This window comes from Lissotriton vulgaris, chromosome 12 (assembly GCF_964263255.1).
Source record: "Lissotriton vulgaris chromosome 12, aLisVul1.2, whole genome shotgun sequence".
Lineage (NCBI taxonomy): Eukaryota > Metazoa > Chordata > Amphibia > Caudata > Salamandridae > Lissotriton > Lissotriton vulgaris.
In genome coordinates this window covers 416,243,360-416,263,753 of record NC_141700.1, presented here as the reverse complement: position 1 = coordinate 416,263,753, position 20,394 = coordinate 416,243,360, and the positions used below count along the sequence as shown (strand labels likewise).

General features: G+C 47.5%; 1 long non-coding RNA gene across 1 annotated transcript in view; it reads left to right on the top strand.

The window, feature by feature from the left end:
- Positions 1-20,394, top strand: part of LOC147674113 (uncharacterized) — a 131,418-nt gene that overhangs the window by 17,720 nt on the left and 93,304 nt on the right. The window contains exon 3 of the long non-coding RNA XR_015302551.1: positions 6,744-6,800. This is a non-coding gene — a long non-coding RNA (uncharacterized LOC147674113). The remainder of the gene's footprint in view (positions 1-6,743; positions 6,801-20,394) is intronic.

Here is a 20,394-nt window from a genome sequence, read left to right as displayed (position 1 = left end):
GCTTTTCTGCTGCCTTCTATAAGACCTTTTGTCAGCAGCTTGCCCCACTTTTGCGCGACCTGTTTAACACCTTCGACACGCCTGGTGCCATACACCCAGACCTGCTAGAGGCCTCGATCTCTGTAATTCCCAAACCAGGCCGCGACCCAACGGCTTGCGGCTCGTACAGGCCCATTTCGCTGCTGAATATAGACTTGAAACTCTACACCGGAATACTGGCGAGCCGCATAGCGCCATACATGCAGCAGTTGATTGACCCAGACCAGGCAGGCTTTATCCCACAGAGGCAAACCAGCGACAACACCAGGCGAGTGCTACACCTCATAGAGGCCAGGTCGCGCACAAAACCGGACTGCATGCTCCTCACCATCGATGCGGAGAAAGCATTCGACAGAGTGCATTGGCCCTACCTCGACCAGTTTCTTCGCCACTTCGGGTTTGGGGAGAAACTCCGCCACCGCATCTTCAATTGTTACCGCCGACCTAACGCAACTGTGAGAGTGAACGGCCATACTTCCCCGAGGTTCGATATTGGCAGGGGCACGCGTCAGGGCTGTCCACTATCGCCGCTCTTATTCGCACTATACCTGGAACCGATGGCCCAGAGAGTGCGACAACACCCGCTCATCTCCGGCATAAAATTTGGGGCTGACACGCACAAAATCAGCCTGTACGCGGACGACGTCTTGCTGTCACTCACTGACCCGATGCGGTCCCTGCGCGCTCTCTTTGTGGAGCTCCATACTTTTGCCCTGGCCTCGGGTTTTAAGATCAATGAAGCTAAGTCTGAAGCCCTGAACATCTCCCTGAGCCCGGAAGTGGTGGCCGAGATTAAGTCCGAATTCAAGATACTGTGGTCGGATGCGGCCGTCCCATACCTGGGTGTACGCTTGGCGCCGACTGTGCGGGGTACTGCACGAATCAATTATGAGGCGCTCACAGCCAAAATCCGGGAACAACTTCGGCGATGGAAGCCGCTCACACTCTCGTGGCTGGGCAGAATCGCCGCAGTCAAAATGACGCTGCTACCTCAGATTTTATAACTATTTCAGACGCTCCCCCTGAATCCCCCGGCCGGCTGGCTGCAACAGACCCAATCGGAATTGTCGCGATTCATTTGGAACGGCCGCCGACCGCGGTTCAAGCACACCCTCGCCACTTTGCCCCCAGTGAACGGCGGGGTGGGTGTGCCCGACCTCACCCTGTACTTCCAGGCGGCGCAACTGCGCACCTTCGTGGAGTGGTTTCAACTGGAGTCCAGCAAGCACTGGCTCTTCCTGGACCAGGCAGTGGCAGGCCGCACTCTCCAGGGCGTGCCTTTCCTGCCACGCCAGCATCGACCCCCTAATCTGTACGCCTCTGAAATCTCCAGCACCGCCCTGAGAGTGTGGGACAGAGTGGCCGTGACCAGGGGACTAACCACCTTTCCCTCGCCTATGACCCCCATTTTTGAAAATCCCGACTTCACGCCAGGCTTGGATGCCGGAGCGTTTATGACCTGGCGATCGACGCCCTGTAAGGCGGCGGGCCACATGTTCGACCTCAAGGGGATCCTCCCGTTCCAACAGGTCAGGGCGGACTACGGTGTGGCCGAATCGGAACGCCTACAGTACCTGCAGGTGCGCCACTGGGTACTCCACCCCTCGATCCGGCCTGGTGCCCAACGACACCTCACGCCTTATGAAAAATGGCTGCTGATGCGCACCTCAGATAAAAAGCTGATCTCAGACCTCTATCAGCAGCTACTCCTCACCCACGCGCACACATACAACGCGGGACAGGTCAGGTGGGAAAGGGACCTGGGGCGGCAGCTTACAAGGAAAGAATGGGAGGGGGTGTACCATAGAGCCAGACATTCGGCACACCACACAGGGCTAACTGAGACACTAACTAAAGTAGCCACGTACTGGTACCATACCCCTGAGAGAATACACCAGTGGGATGCCCGAGTTAGCGATAGGTGCTGGAGAGGGTGCGGGGAGCTAGGAACGCTGGAACACCTGCTATGGAGCTGCAAGGCACTTCGCCCCTACTGGGACCCTATCCTGGACCTCATAGACGCACATCTAGACACACAGCTGCCGCGCTTCCCAGCATACATTATACTAGGCCTCCCGAACGCCCTCATGTATCCTCTGAAATCCTGGAGGGGGCGGCTGATCGCACTGGCCCTGGGGGCGGCAGTCCAGAACATTGTGGCCCATTGGAGAGCACCACAGGCTCCGCAACAGCTGGGGTGGCTTCATCGGCTCTGGGCGATCCTGGGAATGGAGAAGTTGTCCCTGGCAGCGGCGGGGAGGGGGGCGGAATTTGCAGAGCTCTGGCGACCGTTCCTCGCCCTACTTACGGGGGAATTCCGTGAGGTGAGCTGCCCATGCTACCTGCGCCTGCTACGCCTTGCGGAGACGCCTCTCCCAGTACCCAAGATATGCCCCCACAAGCGTAGAGGTCAGGCGAGCGCAGTACCACCAGGCCATTAGTGGAAGACAGTAACTAACCGATTATTCCCAGACATGGACAAGGAGAGGGGAGGGTAAGGGTGGGAAGGGTGGGGGGTTGTTAACAGTTGATGGTTCTTTCATGTTGCACTAGCACAACTCAGCTCGCACCTTTGTAGCACCTCTTATGACGCGGCCGGCCCGATTGGGTTGTAGGCGGCTTGCTGTGTTAACGAACAGAGTGACCCAATGGCCAGGCCATGGGCGTCATTGTAATCTCCGCCTTTGGCCTCCCCGGAGTGGGGTCGGCCCACATCACAGATTGAGGTGCATTAATTTTTTTCTGCCTGTGCTCAATAAAAGATTTAATACATAAAAGCCCTCTTGGAGCTCCTAAATCAGCCTAACTCTGATATAATACCGCGTCCCATGATTCACGTAGATATGTCGACCGGGAGCGGTTTAGTTTTGATTCACTATGACGGTTGCTAGGTGTTTTAAAACACTCGACTTATTCTACACCTTATAAAAGTACCGCGTCCCATAGCCTGCCGAGATAGACAAATAAATGCGAAGCGGGTGTCATTTAATATAGCTACGGACCGCCTCTTGCGACTCAGGCTGGGGTTATTTTGCCCTTTTGTTTTTTAAATGGTAACCATCTGATGACCTTTCAGACATTTATGTGATTCACGGCCATCTTTTGTCAGAGGATAATGTCATCTGACGACACTTTTTGCATATTTTTCTTTTCTCTCACATTCCTGCTCGGTGTATTAATGATTCCATAGAGCGGGGCCTCCAAGACACACGTTGGTGCCCGGTGAGGTGAGGTATTGTCCTCCTGGCTCTCTGGTAAGTTTCCTTTGTTGCAAAAAATAGTACGATGTAACACTCTTAGTGGTAGAGATGCAATAATGTGGGTTCAATATATTCTCTATGTCCCCTTTTTCCCTCCTGTTATGTTTATCTTCACAGATGTCCACGACATCATGCCAGCATGGGGGATCTGAAAAAACTCTTCTCTTTTTGTGAAAACAACAAAACTGTATGTATCATGGATGGTGACAGTTATGATGCTGGATTTAAAAGCATCAAGGTCCTGAGGAAAGCTAGGGAGTGTCTCTTCACCCCAGTATAGCTGAAGCATGTCGACCACTTGAGTAGTGACATACTTCAACTACTCCAGATTATTTGCACTGTTTTTATATAGGAAGCCATCTTTGGAAACAATTGATCTGGATTTGATATCATTGCCTAGATGTCTATCCCTTTTTAATTCACGTTTCTCTTTCTTTCACTGCACCACTTGTCTACCCTCGCTTACTACTCTCTGGTTAAGAAATTCTATAACGAGGGTACTACTATACACAATTGCCTCTTGTACTCATGGTAAGAGAGACGGCAAGGTATGGTATTTTGGTAACTCAGAAGATGACACTGGACACGATACGTGTAATGATGGGATACCAATAACCAGTTATGCATTTCTTTTCTGGTTTCTTTTGCCCTCTTTTTGCATCCTTCACTATTAGTGTTAATAATTTTTTCACCGTTATGTGATTTTTTGGATAGATTGTAGGAGCTACATTTGAGCACTCTCAATCTGATTTGTTCATCTAGCTACTGAACATTTCTATGTGAATAGGCTTTTTGGACTCTAGTAGGTGTATGATACTATATAGAGGCCCAGCACCCCACTGGATACCCACAAGCTTCTTGATCGACCTCCTAGAAATTGCCATGAAAAATGATTATTTCATCTTTAAACAACAATTCTACTTCCAGTGCAAGGGAGTAGCTATGGGCGCGACTTATGGGCCCAGCTTGGCTAATATCTACATGGACAGCTATGAGGAGGAACACTTGTATACACATGAAAATCCGTACATCGACTTGATAGCAGTCTGGAAGAGATATATAGACGATGTCATCATGATTTGGTCGGGCACAGAACCCAACCTATAAAGTTTCTTCAGATGTCTTAATGAAAGAAGCAGCGATATTCAATTCACCATAACCTACAACTGCAACACCATAGCCTTCCTGGACCTCAGATTTCAGGTGGAAAATGGCTTAATCTACTGTGACTTCTATAGGAAGCCCACAAGAGGAACACGCTGCTAAAATCCGAATCGCACCACCCTCGCAATCTTCGAGACAACCTGCCCTATGGGCAATACTTGCGAATGAGGAGCAACTGCACCAAAAGGGATGACTTCTTCAGAGAAACTGAGGTACTGACTAAATGCCTATGTGAAAGTGGTTATCCCCTGGGCCTACTGAAAAGAGCCAAGAAGAGGGCTTGGTATTGCCCTAGAGAACAACTCCTAACTCCCAAGAAGAGGAAACCAGCAACCAACAACATACTATGCGTTACCACTTTTCACTCAAAAAGCAACACCGTGAAGTAAATTGTAATGAAATACTGGAGTCTAGTCGCACCAGAGCTGAACACGGAAGAGAACCCCTTGTTTGCCTTCAAGAGAGGGCGCAATGTGAAAGACAGTGTTGTTAACGCTTTCCTTGAACCCCCAAAACCACCAAACCTACGGGACCAACTGGGACTTCCACTGATTCCGGGCCACTTCAAATGTGGAACATGCACAATATGTCCTCTCAGCTTAGAAGGAACTGCTCTCATACACAGAAACAAAACATACAAATTGCCTTCACTGAAACACTGCAACACTACTAATGTAATTTACATTATTTTGTGTCCCTGCAACATACCATATGTCGGACAGACCACCAAAAAGGTGAAAATGAGAATCTTGCAACACATGAGTAACATCAGGTGTAAAGTTCAGGGTGCACCAATAGTGGAGCACTTCACTAGCCTCAATCACAAACCAGAGAACATATGTTAGAGGGTGGTAGAAAAAATCAATGCCAACCCCAGAGGTAGCTCCATGGCATCTGCCTTATACCGGAAAGAATGCAAATGAATACATACTCTTAACTCGGTGGCCGCCGGCCTGAACAAGCATGAGGAGATATCCAAACAAAAGGGTTTGTTATAAGCATGCTGTTATCGCAATATTACCATATGCTGACCCTATCTTAGCAACTGTTAATTGCCCTTGGACGCCCAACCACTTGTTAGCATTGTTACACCGTGAAGCTACCCCTTACCAATTGTTCGTTATCTCAATTTTTTACTCTTTATTGTTTCACATTTTTGGGATTTTCAATTGATTGCCATACTAGCATTTAATGTATTGCTACACCGCTATATTTGTACACAGTGTTCCCCCCAAACATGCTGTGACTGGCAGGATAATGCATAATCATTGTGTTTTTAAAGGGTTTTTGACATCATATCATGGTGTCTATCCTTGCACCAATCATTTGTGAAGTAAAGCTTTATGTACTTGTCATGTGCAGTGATTGGATGCCTGCTACATGTCCATCTAATCTTTAAATGTTTACTTAGTACTAACCGCTAGTGGCGTAAAGGTTTCTACATTCTGTTCTTATTCTCAAATGCAGTAACTGTAATCCTGCTATATGTCCAAAACCTGTTCGCTGTTAAATGTCGCCCTTTAACTTACTAAATACAAGCATCAGATCACCGCAACACATTTAGTTACCACACGCTCTCACGCGCGCTGCGGGAGACAGTAATTGACATCACGTCGTTGCTTGGCAACAGACACGTTCAGCGTGCACGCATCTTTGCATTCTGCTTATAACCGCCCTGTAAGCTTATAGCTGGCAGCATTGAATTGATGCAGCCGACGGAAGGGACGCAGCACCTCCGTCTCCTGCGATTGATTTTAATTGCCTCTTCGGGTATGCGACCCCTGCCCCTATGCTCACTTCAGGTTATACCAGTCCACCAGCCCCCGTCACTCTTCCTCCCGATAACTCGTAGATCCGGGACACCTCCCCCGCTGCCGGCTCACCTCCATAGAAATTATACTGCATGGGGCTAGTCGCATGGCTGACCCGCTAGTTAATACCCGCGAGTCCTGCTTGGACCCTCTATAGAAGCTACCCCTTTGCTAGAACAAATGGCGTGCCTCCGCCTCAAGCAAGACAACAGGCTATTTACTTATATGAGTATTACCGCTCGGAGCTCGTGTATCCTGTTGACTGTTTAGCCTACATATGGTTTTAAACGCATGTGCCCCCTGCTATCCCTGCACGCCCATAGAGCACTAAGCCAGGATTAGGATAGCCCCGCACCTCACATGACTCCAATCTCTAATGCATGCTAAGTTTCTTTCCCCCCGACAAACCGACTGCTCTCCATCTGTTAAAACAATGCGCTGTACTGAATTCCCCACCATTCCTCCACAGATACGTTGGCCACTGCACCACGCTGATTCAGGCTGAGACTCCCGGTCTGAAGCACAAGTGAGTACTAGAACCTCACCCCATTTTCCTTTGGGTGTAACCTTTGTGCCCCTATAGCCTCTCTGATACATAGTCTCCATTATATATAATTTCAGACTGTCATCACTCCCTGTCTTGAGACAGGGAGTGATGGGGCGCATGAGGGTCGAAAGGTCGACGCTTGTCATAGATCCAGAACCACCAGGATCCCAATAGGAACATTAGGAATCCTTGGCTGCAAATCAGCATCTGGCCAATGAAACACTTGTATATATTTGTATATAGTAAATTTCTTCTCACTGAACATTTTTTCACTCATTGAGCACTACTCACTTATGTCACGTAATTGCACCTTGAAACTAATTCTGACTGTCCCATCATGTATTGTACGTTATAATTGAATGAAGTAATACTTGTATAAATTGCATAATATAATCTCTTGATCTCATGACCTTTTATTTGAGCATTTATTTCTCAATTAATGTGTATTAGAGAGCGCCTATTCTTGATTGCATTAATAGCAGCTTCAAAGTAATTTGTCTACCCAACAGAACCATTTTTTGCTTAACCTGATAGTGAATGGAGACTAAAAATTGGCCTCCTGGTGTGGTATTTCTGAAATTATCTATGCTTTCTGCTCTGCCTTCACCAGGTCTTGCGCCCTACGCTCCTTGGCTTGCTCTCTTTGCCCCTAATGGACTACTTGCAGACATGGGGCACCTACATAGGGGCTCTATCGGGGTTGTACCGCCTTCTGGCAGACCATCACTACTCTGCAACGTTGTTTAATTCCCTACGACAATGCTGGGCAGAAAGACTGCAACTTCAATACTCTGATACGGATTGGGGTAAAATGCTAGCAGACCATGACCGATATCTCAGGGAAGCCCATCTCAAATTTTGTTCTTTTAAGGTTTTGCACCATTAGCACTGGTCACCTCAATGGCTCCAGAGGTCCTCTCTCCTCCCGTCTGCCATGTGCTGGAGGTGTGGGTCCATGACATGGGACATCATTCACCTTCTGTGGGAATGCCCCTCTCATGCAGCATACTGGTTTTTCATCACTAATACCATCAGAATGACTGTGCCACCAAATGGGGCATTGAAAGCAAAAACAGTCCTGCTTCATGACTTTGCCCAATGCCCTCCGACCATCACCAACCAGCAATCTAGGTGTTGGGCCTCCACACTGGCTACCGCTAAGATTTGTATCCTGAGACTCTAAAAAATGCCCTCCTTCCACACCAAGGTGGACTGGTTATGTGAGTTATACCAGGTAGCCGCTTATGAGCAGATTATTGCCAGACCTTCCAAACATTTTAATCATTTCCTGGACACTTGCGCACCCTTTCTCAGGCGACTTGAATGAACTGGCCCTTCCATTCCATTCCTGTTTGGCCCACCTCCATCTCCTCTCTCAGGGTCCCGCTGTACCTTGTTTGAGTGACTTCTGGCCTCCAGGCCCCCCAATCCTCCTTGTTTATGTCCTCCCTCTTGAAGTCTTGCTGTCTTGTTTCCCCTCTACCCCTCCTCCCCTCCAGTTCTTTCCCGTAGTCGACCACTTCTATCCACTGGTATCCCGCGTCTGGCAGGCTCCTCCTGGGTTCTTACCTGATTTCATCCTTTTCTTCACTGTGAGGAGGCACATTGACAGTGGATACCCATTGCCCCTCACCCTGCGACTCTGTGTTTTTGCTATTGTTTAGCTGTGGTTTGTGGATTATTTGCTTTGGACATGTCAAGTCAAGTCAAGTCATGGATATTTATATGGCGCGCAAATCACTTCCAGGAAGTCTCATGGCGCCTGCAGCAGACTCTGGCATCAGAAAACGGCACTAATTTGCAAATAACCAGGTCTTTAGTCCTTTCGGGAAAACTGCCATGATCAGGGGAGTTACGGAGATGAAGCGGAATTTTGTTCCATGCGGCTGGGGCCAAATACGAGAATGCTCGGCCACCATTCCTGGAAGTACGTACTCTCAGAGGTGTTAGTAAAAATTCATTCTTGGACCTGAGATTTCTTGCTGGCTGATACCATTTGAGTTTTTTGGACCAGTATTTTGGACCCCTTCCATACAGTTGTCTATGCACCAGACCTAGGGGGTCATTATGATAGCGGATTTTCCGCATCCTCTGGGCCGGCGGAAGCCACCGCCGGCCCCGAGGATGCGGAAAATCCGCAGCGGACTGACCAAAGACCCACCGCCAGATTAGGATGGCTGGTGGGTCCTGGTTTCCGTCCGCAGCTTTTCCGCCGCGGTCGGATTACAACCGCGGCGGAAAAGCTCTAATATGGTGACGGTGTCTTCCAGACACCGTCCACCATATTAGGATGGCCAGTAAAGTATGCTTTTCCGCGGCGGGTTTTCCGCCGCGGAAAAGCATACGGAACTTCACTGCGGGGGCCCGTTGCGGGCCCCCTAGGTGAAGGGGGGTGCACATGGGGGGTACCTATGGTACCCCCCTGCATTTGCATGCAGAAAGCGGCAGGCACCACGCGGTGCCTGCCGCTTTGTGCACGCAAATGCTGTGCATGCTTTTTTAACATTGCCGCGGGTGCAGCTTGAAGCTGCACCCGCGGCAATGTTAAAAATAGAGGATGTGACCGCCAGAGTGGCGGTCGCATCCTAATTGCACAGGAGGGAACTCCGCATGCCATGCGGAGGTTCCCTACTGCTCTGGGGTCGCGGACGGACGCAAGTCCGTCCGCGATCGTAATCGACCCCCTAGTGTTTTGAAAAGGATACGCTTTTTTACTGGCAGCCAATGTAGGCTCTTTAAACAAGCAGCAGAGGGTGTTTTTCTCGGGAGGTTAAGAACCAGCCGGGCTGCTGTGTTTTGAAGAACCTGGAGCCTCTTCATATGGTGTTCATTTACAGAAAGCAGGAGAGCATTCCCGTAATCCATTCTGCTTATTATTAGGCCCTGGACCAAAGGTTTGCGGGCACTTAAAGATTTTTCTCAGGCTCTGCATTAGTCCAAAGCAGGTGCCAACTATCCTGTTTATTTAGCTGTTCATGGACAGTTTGTTATCTAATAAGAAACCCAGATTGCGGGTGTGATCCTTTGGTACTGGGCATACACCCAACTTAGTAGGCCACCAGTCATCTGTCCAGTATTCATCCGCTTTGCAGAAGAGCATAATCTCTGACTTACTGCCGTTTAGTTGAAGGTGATTGGTGGTCATCCACTCTTCAACTTGTACCAGGCAGTTTTTGAAACGTTGTTTGGTTTCATTATAGTCAGAGTCTTGTGTGACAAGAATCTGCGTATCATCGGCATACGATAGAACATCAAATCCATGATCTCTGATAATATTGGCCAAGGGGGTCATATAGATATTAAAAAGTGTTGGGCTCAATATAGAGCTCTGAGGGACACCCATTTTGACTGGTCTTTCATGTGCACTATGTTCTCCGATTTGGACCGTCGTAGTGCGGTTGGACAGATAGCTAACAAACCAGTTTAGGGCATTTCCTCGGACACCAATCTCCCACAGCCGGTGAATTAGAATACCGTGGGAGATGGTGTCAAATGCTGCTGATAAATCCAGCAGCACGAGGATGGCTGATCGGCGCTTATCTAGCGCCAGTCTGACATTATCAACCACTTCAAGCAATGCGGTTTCAGTACTATGCTGAGCACTAAAACCGGATTGTGAAGGATCCAAAAGTCCATGGCTTTCGAGGTGGCTCGCCAGTTGCTTGTTCACGAGTGATTCAAGTATTTTCCCAAAGTATGGGAGCAGGGATATAGGCCTATAATTTATCAGGGCGTTTGGGTCAGCCGTAGGTTTTTTCAAAATGGGCCTAACTTTAGCGGCTTTCCATATTGTAGGAAAGTCAGCGTCTGTAAGACTTATTAAAAAGATCAGTAAGATGTCCGACCAACACCGGTGCAAGTGTAGAAAATAATTTAGGGGGAATGAGATCGGTAGGGGTCCCTGACTTAATTTTTAAACTAGCTGATATCACCATCTCATGGTCACATTTAATAAATTCTTCCAAGATGTGGGGGGTCTAGATACGGTGTGACTGGAGCAGCCAACTGCAGTTGGTCATGGTGGTCAGGAAAGGAGAGATGAATGGTGGTAATTTTGTCTTCAAAGAACTGAGAGACACTGTATTAGTCCACTCCAGAGTATTAGGGATTTCTAATGCAGCACTGGGGGCTGTAAATTCCTTCACTATTTGGAAGAGTTCCTTGGAGACGTTTTGGGCTCTATCTATTCGCTCCGTGAGGAATGCTCTTTTCCTCAATTTTATTTCCAGCATATAGCTAGAGTGCAGAATTTTAAATGTTTTCCTGTCTTTCTGGTCTTTACTTCTCCGCCATTTCTTTTCTGCGGTTCTACATTTTGATTTTGTAATTCTTAGTTCTGCTGTAAACCACGGCGCCGTTCTGACTTTCTGTTTAATTCTGCTCATAGGAGCGATTTTATTCAGTGCTGTTTCTAGTGCTAGCTCAAATTGCATTGCTATAGTACTAGCACTTAAGGAAGGAGAATGTGGTGGGAGCTGAAAGTTTTTATGAAAAAGGGGTAAAGTAATCTTTTTCATTTGTCTTTGCAGCTTTACACCATTTACTGGTGCTATTTTTGTTTTGGCCATTGGAAAGGAAAAATGCACCATATAATGATCAGACCAGAACAATGGAATGGTAGGGGCTACTTCCAGGTCGAAAGAGTTAATGAAAAGAAGATCAAGTGTGTGACCCGCTTGGTGTGTATTGCCCATAATCTTCTGGTCAAGACCTATAGCACTCATGCTCGACATCAGTTTTCCTGTATCAGGGCCAGTTAATATGTCAGCATGGTGGTTGAAATCCCCTACTACAAAAAATGTGTCTGATGCAAGGACATAGGGAGCAATAGTTTCAAGCAAAATATTGGAAAAATCTCCTTTCATGCCAGGAGGGCGATATATTAATGCTCCTTTCCAAATATTGCTTGATGTATCCTCGATCTGGAATATGATAATTTCTAGATGGCTAGTCATGAAGCCTTCCAAATAGAGCATATTCAGATATTTTTTTGCGGCAATCAGTAAACCCCCTCCTTTAGTTTCTTTCCTATCCAGGTGAATTAATTTATATTCTGAGGGAAAGGCAATATGTAGGTCGGGGGTAGTATGCTCATGCTTCACTTTCTGGCATTGAGGTTCCCTGTGTCCCTTTACTTTTGACTTCTGTATCATTATTGCACTGCCTCAATAAAGAGTGTTGAAACTTAAAAAGAAAATACAATATTCTGATAGATTTTTAAATAAAGAATGTGTTTTAGTGTAGATTAGGCCATTAGAGGTGTTGGAGCATTGTACATAGTCTATGGAATTAGGACACATGCCTGTTTTAGAGCATGCAATAACATGACTGTAAAGGAATCCCAAGCCTGCTGACATAACTGTGAACAGAGTCCTGGGAAAGATGTAAAGTACTCTGCTGGACATTAGCCTGGATCATTACAGAGCTAAATAGATGCTGCCATCTTACGCAAGGATGGACAATGCCTTCTTCCCCCGACCTAAGGCTAGGTTTAGTTCTTCAACTACCCTGCCTTGCTCAAAGGCGGAGAGTATTTTTACCTCTCTCTCACACCTTACCCTTGGGTGGGGTAATGGCTCCCTAACCTCTCACATCACCTTGCCCAAAGGTAGAATAGAAGCTGTAGAAAAGAATAAATTATGTGTTTTCCAACTTAAAACTTTGCACCGTGGCAGCTGTCAACTCTTCTGGAACTCCTGGGCTCACCAAATGGTGCAGTCCATAGAGAACTTCCAGCACTCTTTTCATAAATGTGAATAAGGTGCCAGGCAGCCCACCCACCACCAAAAATATGGGTTACATTGGTCCAGAACTGCTACCAACTATTTCAACACCCTGTCTGCATTTGCACCCAGGACATTCTCAGCTGTAGCTGTGTTTCATTGCCTGCACTATCTGGTGGTCCAAGAATGTATACAGTTGCAAATATGGCACCAGAGCATGAGTCAGCTTCCTCAGCATTTATTTTCAAATCTTCCATACAATCTTAGCGAAAGAGGGTTGCTACTAAATCCCCCACACCTCTTGGTTAAAGGTAAGGGTGCAACAAATCCCACCATCATTGGGCAGGGCAATGGGTGGGGAATAAATACTCCTCCTTGAACAAGGCAGGAACTACCAAACACCCCCGTATTTGGCAAGCAGTGAGGTGGGAGTGAAAATACTTCTATATCCTTGGGCAAGGGGAACGGACAAATAAATATCCTAACCTTGGCAATGGAAGGTGCTGTAAATATCCCTGAAACTTGAGTGAGGCACGCACAACTAAAGACCCACACTGTTGTGGAACGTGGTGGCCCCAAATATCCTCACACCTGGGAAAGACTGGGAAAGGTTAGCAACTAGCCCCAAATGTTGCGTAATGAAGGTGACTACCAAATACCCACCATCCTGTGGAAGACAGTGAATGGGATACCAAGTATTTTCTCACCTTTGGGCAAGGTCAGTGTGAGGCAGGAACTTACCTGCCTGCCCTCACTGGTAAAAAAAAGACAATTAGTTAATGTTAGTTAAAGATGATGAAAGCTCAATCGTGACTAAACCATAGAATCCCAAGAGACAGAAAGTAGGCCAGTTAATGTACTATGTCAACCTTAACTTTCACCTCTACCACAGTATCTTTCTAACATCTCACTAGGATTATATACATACACCTCATATTGGGACATCTCTTTTCAGTGAGATTAAAAAAATATATAACCTGTTCAAAAAGATCTAAAAAAAACCTCTAGATCTAAAGTACATCACTATTTCACCTTATCCAGCCCGAATTGCACCAGAACTGTGATCCAACAATGTACGATCGATCACAGATTATGTGCTTTTTAGTTAAAGAAATGCAATCCATAGTTTACCCTTCTCCGACATTGCATAATCCCTTACTGCAAGATAGAGATTAAGGATATGGCTGATGGCACCAACCCCCTGTGTATAACCCTGCCTGCCGCTGAATGACTCAGTACATTTTTAGCATTAAGGAATTCCTAATTCAAGCACTAATCAGTTTACTGATGGACCACGCCCAAATAATGTTGGAAGCAGACTGGTCTATAGCTCCTGCTGTAATTTTTGACTCCTCATGCATGTGAATGTAAACAATCTCAGCAGATCTGCCTAGATTTAAGAACCATTTTGCAAGGTCCCAAGACAATAAAGCCCATAACAGCCAAAGGTGATGTACTAACCTTAAATCAATGCCAATGTGTGCCTTCATTGACCAAAATGAAAGGTTACCAGAACTCACGCAATCAGGGGTGGGGCGTGGCTCTCAGTGCCCGTATTATTTTCCCAAATTTACAGCTGTCATGGTGCCTCAAAATAAGATGGAAACACCTGTAGTAATGTATTCTACCATTCTTAAGAATGTTCACCAGCACCATTTTGCCAAAGGAGGATTTCCTAAAGAAATACTGACAGAAAATGGGGTTCAATTTTTTTCAAAGGAAATATCCTATTTTCTTGGTCAATCTGGCTTTGTTCACCACTGTGATTCAGAAAAGGGGGTGGTGATGGACAGAGTATCTGAATTAAACAGAACACTCATACCCAGTCAACAGATCAGGGCTTGATCCATCACCGTTTTTTAGCTCACTGCACCATCCCAGCTCAGAACATGGCTATATGCAAATTAGTCTGTCCCTGGCCCAGTGCATCATGGGAACAGGGCAGACCAAACTACCAAGCCAATTCTTATACTAGGAAGGAAACAAGCTTCCGGGGACCGGTTTCTGGCATTACAGCCGTCTTCGGCCCGGCTTGCTTGAATCCTGATGGTGCAATGAGCAAGGGACTCACATCTGAGTATACCCTTCCACGCTTATGGTGGACAAAATGATTCAGAAAAGGGGGTGGTGATGGACAGAGTATCTGAATTAAACAGAACACTCATACCCAGTCAACAGATCAGGGCTTGATCCATCACCGTTTTTTAGCTCACTGCACCATCCCAGCTCAGAACCTGGCTATATGCAAATTAGTCTGTCCCTGGCCCAGTGCATCATGGGAACAGGGCAGACCAAACTACCAAGCCAATTCTTATAATGGGAAGGAAACAAGCTTCCGAGGACCGGTTTCTGGCATTACAGCCGTCTTCGGCCCGGCTTGCTTGAATCCTGATGGTGCAATGAGCAAGGGACTCACATCTGAGTATACCCTTCCACGCTTATGGTGGACAAAATGATTCAGAAAAGGGGGTGGTGATGGACAGAGTATCTGAATTAAACAGAAAACTCATACCCAGTCAACAGATCAGGGCTTGATCCATCACCGTTTTTAGCTCACTGCACCATCCCAGCTCAGAACATGGCTATATGCAAATTAGTCTGTCCCTGGCCCAGTACATCATGGGAACAGGGCAGACCAAACTACCAAGCCAATTCTTATACTGGGAAGGAAACAAGCTTCCGGGGACCGGTTTCTGGCATTACAGCCGTCTTCGGCCCGGCTTGCTTGAATCCTGATGGTGCAATGAGCAAGGGACTCACATCTGAATATACCCATCCACGCTTATGGTGGACAAAATGATTCAGAAAAGGGGGTGGTGATGGACAGAGTATCTGAATTAAACAGAACACTCATACCCAGTCAACAGATCAGGGCTTGATCCATCACTGTTTTTTAGCTCACTGCACCATCCCAGCTCAGAACCTGGCTAAATGCAAATTAGTCTGTCCCTGGCCCAGTGCATCATGGGAACAGGGCAGACCAAACTACAAAGCCAATTCTTATACTGGGAAGGAAACAAGCTTCCGGGGACCGGTTTCTGGCATTACAGCCGTCTTCGGCCCGGCTTGCTTGAATCCTGATGGTGCAATGAGCAAGGGACTCACATCTGAGTATACCCTTCCACGCTTATGGTGGACAAAATGATTTAGAAAAGGGGGTGGTGATGGACAGAGTATCTGAATTAAACAGAACACTCATACCCAGTCAACAGATCAGGGCTTGATCCATCACCGTTTTTTATCTCACTGCACCATCCCAGCTCAGAACCTGGCTATATGCAAATTAGTCTGTCCCTGGCCCAGTGCATCATGGGAACAGGGCAGACCAAACTACCAAGCCAATTCTTATACTGGGAAGGAAACAAGCTTCCGGGGACCGGTTTCTGGCATTACAGCCGTCTTCGGCCCGGCTTGCTTGAATCCTGATGGTGCAATGAGCAAGGGACTCACATCTGAGTATACCCTTCCACGCTTATGGTGCACAAAATGATTCAGAAAAGGGGGTGGTGATGGACAGAGTATGTGAATTAAACAGAACACTCATACCCAGTCAACAGATCAGGGCTTGATCCATCACTGTTTTTTAGCTCACTGCACCATTCCAGCTCAGAACCTGGCTATATGCAAATTAGTCTGTCCCTGGCCCAGTGCATCATGGGAACAGGGCAGACCAAACTACCAAGCCAATTCTTATACTGGGAAGGAAACAAGTTTCCGGGGACCGGTTTCTGGCATTACAGCCGTCTTCGGCCCGGCTTGCTTGAATCCTGATGGTGCAATGAGCAAGGGACTCACATCTGAGTATACCCTTCCACGCTTATGGTGGACAAAATGATTCAGAAAAGGGGGTGGTGATGGACAGAGTATCTGAATTAAACAGAACACTCATACCCAGTCAACAGATCAGGGCTTGATCCATCACCGTTTTTTAGCTCACTGCACCATCCCAGCTCAGAACCTGGCTATATGCAAATTAGTCTGTCCCTGGCCCAGTGCATCATGGGAACAGGGCAGACCAAACTACCAAGCCAATTCTTATACTGGGAAGGAAACAAGCTTCCGGGGACCGGTTTCTGGCATTACAGCCGTCTTCGGCCCGGCTTGCTTGAATCCTGATGGTGCAATGAGCAAGGGACTCACATCTGAGTATACCCTTCCACGCTTATGGTGGACAAAATGATTCAGAAAAGGGGGTGGTGATGGACAGAGTATCTGAATTAAACAGAACATTCATACCCAGTCAACAGATCAGGGCTTGATCCATCACCGTTTTTTAGCTCACTGCACCATCCCAGCTCAGAACCTGGCTATATGCAAATTAGTCTGTCCCTGGCCCAGTGCATCATGGGAACAGGGCAGACCAAACTACCAAGCCAATTCTCATACTGGGAAGGAAACAAGCTTCCGGGGACCGGTTTCTGGCATTACAGCCGTCTTCGGCCCGGCTTACTTGAATCCTGATGGTGTGATGAGCAAGGGACTCACATCTGAGTATACCCTTCCACGCTTATGGTGGACAAAATGATTCAGAAAAGGGGGTGGTGATGGACAGAGTATCTGAATTAAACAGAACACTCATACCCAGTCAACAGATCAGGGCTTGATTCATCACCGTTTTTTAGCTCACTGCACCATCCCAGCTCAGAACCTGGCTATATGCAAATTAGTCTGTCCCTGGCCCAGTGCATCATGGGAACAGGGCAGACCAAACTACCAAGCCAATTCTTATACTAGGAAGGAAACAAGCTTCCGGGGACCGGTTTCTGGCATTACAGCCGTCTTCGGCCCGGCTTGCTTGAATCCTGATGGTGCAATGAGCAAGGGACTCACATCTGAGTATACCTCTCCACGCTTATGGTGGACAAAATGATTCAGAAAAGGGGGTGGTGATAGACAGAGTATCTGAATTAAACAAAACACTCATACCCAGTCAACAGATCAGGGCTTGATCCATCACCGTTTTTTAGCTCACTGCACCATCCCAGCTCAGAACCTGGCTATATGCAAATTAGTCTGTCCCTGGCCCAGTGCATCATGGGAACAGGGCAGACCAAACTACCAAGCCAATTCTTATACTGGGAAGGAAACAAGCTTCCGGGGACCGGTTTCTGGCATTACAGCCGTCTTCGGCCCGGCTTGCTTGAATCCTGATGGTGCAATGAGCAAGGGACTCACATCTGAGTATACCCTTCCACGCTTATGGTGGACAAAATGATTCAGAAAAGGGGGTGGTGATGGACAGAGTATCTGAATTAAACAGAACACTCATACCCAGTCAACAGATCAGGGCTTGATCCATCACCGTTTTTTAGCTCACTGCACCATCCCAGCTCAGAACCTGGCTATATGCAAATTAGTCTGTCCCTGGCCCAGTGCATCATGGGAACAGGGCAGACCAAACTACCAAGTCAATTCTTATACTGGGAAGGAAACAAGCTTCCGGGGACCGGTTTCTGGCATTATAGCCGTCTTCGGCCCGGCTTGCTTGAATCCTGATGGTGCAATGAGCAAGGGACTCACATCTGAGTATACCCTTCCACGCTTATGGTGGACAAAATGATTCAGAAAAGGGGGTGGTGATGGACAGAGTATCTGAATTAAACAGAACACTCATACCCAGTCAACAGATCAGGGCTTGATCCATCACCGTTTTTTAGCTCACTGCACCATCCCAGCTCAGAACTTGGCTATATGCAAATTAGTCTGTCCCTGGCCCAGTGCATCATGGGAACAGGGCAGACCAAACTACCAAGCCAAATTTATACTGGGAAGGAAACAAGCTTCCGGGGACCGGTTTCTGGCATTACAGCCGTCTTCGGCCCGGCTTGCTTGAATCCTGATGGTGCAATGAGCAAGGGACTCACATCTGAGTATACCCTTCCACGCTTATGGTGCACAAAATGATTCAGAAAAGGGGGTGGTGATGGACAGAGTATGTGAATTAAACAGAACACTCATACCCAGTCAACAGATCAGGGCTTGATCCATCACCGTTTTTTAGCTCAGTGCACCATCCCAGCTCAGAACCTGGCTATATGCAAATTAGTCCGTCCCTGGCCCAGTGCATCATGGGAACAGGGCAGACCAAACTACCAAGCCAATTCTTATACTGGGAAGGAATTAAGCTTCCGGGGACCGGTTTCTGGCATTACAGCCGTCTTCGGCCCGGCTTGCTTGAATCCTGATGGTGCAATGAGCAAGGGACTCACATCTGAGTATACCCTTCCACGCTTATGGTGGACAAAATGATTCAGAAAAGGGGGTGGTGATGGACAGAGTATCTGAATTAAACACAACACTCATACCCAGTCAACAGATCAGGGCTTGATCCATCACCGTTTTTTAGCTCACTGCACCATCCCAGCTCAGAACCTGGCTATATGCAAATTAGTCTGTCCCTGGCCCAGTGCATCATGGGAACAGGGCAGACCAAACTACCAAGCCAATTCTTATACTGGGAAGGAAACAAGCTTCCGGGACTGGTTTCTGGCATTGCAGCCGTCTTCGGCCCGGCTTGCTTGAATCCTGATGGTGCAATGAGCAAGGGACTCACATCTGAGTATACCCATCCACGCTTATGGTGGACAAATTGATTCAGAAAAGGGGGTGGTGATGGACAGAGTATCTGAATTAAACAGAACACTCATACCCAGTCAACAGATCAGGGCTTGATCCATCACCGTTTTTTAGCTCACTGCACCATCCCAGCTCAGAACCTGGCTATATGCAAATTAGTCTGTCCCTGGCCCAGTGCATCATGGGAACAGGGCAGACCAAACTACCAAGCCAATTCTTATACTGGGAAGGAAACAAGCTTCCGGGGACCGGTTTCTGGCATTACAGCCGTCTTCGGCCCGGCTTGCTTGAATCCTGATGGTGCAATGAGCAAGGGACTCACATCTGAGTATACCCTTCCACGCTTATGGTGGACAAAATGATTCAGAAAAGGGGGTGGTGATGGACAGAGTATCTGAATTAAACAGAACATTCATACCCAGTCAACAGATCAGGGCTTGATCCATCACCGTTTTTTAGCTCACTGCACCATCCCAGCTCAGAACCTGGCTATATGCAAATTAGTCTGTCCCTGGCCCAGTGCATCATGGGAACAGGGCAGACCAAACTACCAAGCCAATTCTCATACTGGGAAGGAAACAAGCTTCCGGGGACCGGTTTCTGGCATTACAGCCGTCTTCGGCCCGGCTTGCTTGAATCCTGATGGTGTGATGAGCAAGGGACTCACATCTGAGTATACCCTTCCACGCTTATGGTGGACAAAATGATTCAGAAAAGGGGGTGGTGATGGACAGAGTATCTGAATTAAACAGAACACTCATACCCAGTCAACAGATCAGGGCTTGATTCATCACCGTTTTTTAGCTCACTGCACCATCCCAGCTCAGAACCTGGCTATATGCAAATTAGCCTGTCCCTGGCCCAGTGCATCATGGGAACAGGGCAGACCAAACTACCAAGCCAATTCTTATACTAGGAAGGAAACAAGCTTCCGGGGACCGGTTTCTGGCATTACAGCCGTCTTCGGCCCGGCTTGCTTGAATCCTGATGGTGCAATGAGCAAGGGACTCACATCTGAGTATACCCCTCCACGCTTATGGTGGACAAAATGATTCAGAAAAGGGGGTGGTGATAGACAGAGTATCTGAATTAAACAAAACACTCATACCCAGTCAACAGATCAGGGCTTGATCCATCACCGTTTTTTAGCTCACTGCACCATCCCAGCTCAGAACCTGGCTATATGCAAATTAGTCTGTCCCTGGCCCAGTGCATCATGGGAACAGGGCAGACCAAACTACCAAGCCAATTCTTATACTGGGAAGGAAACAAGC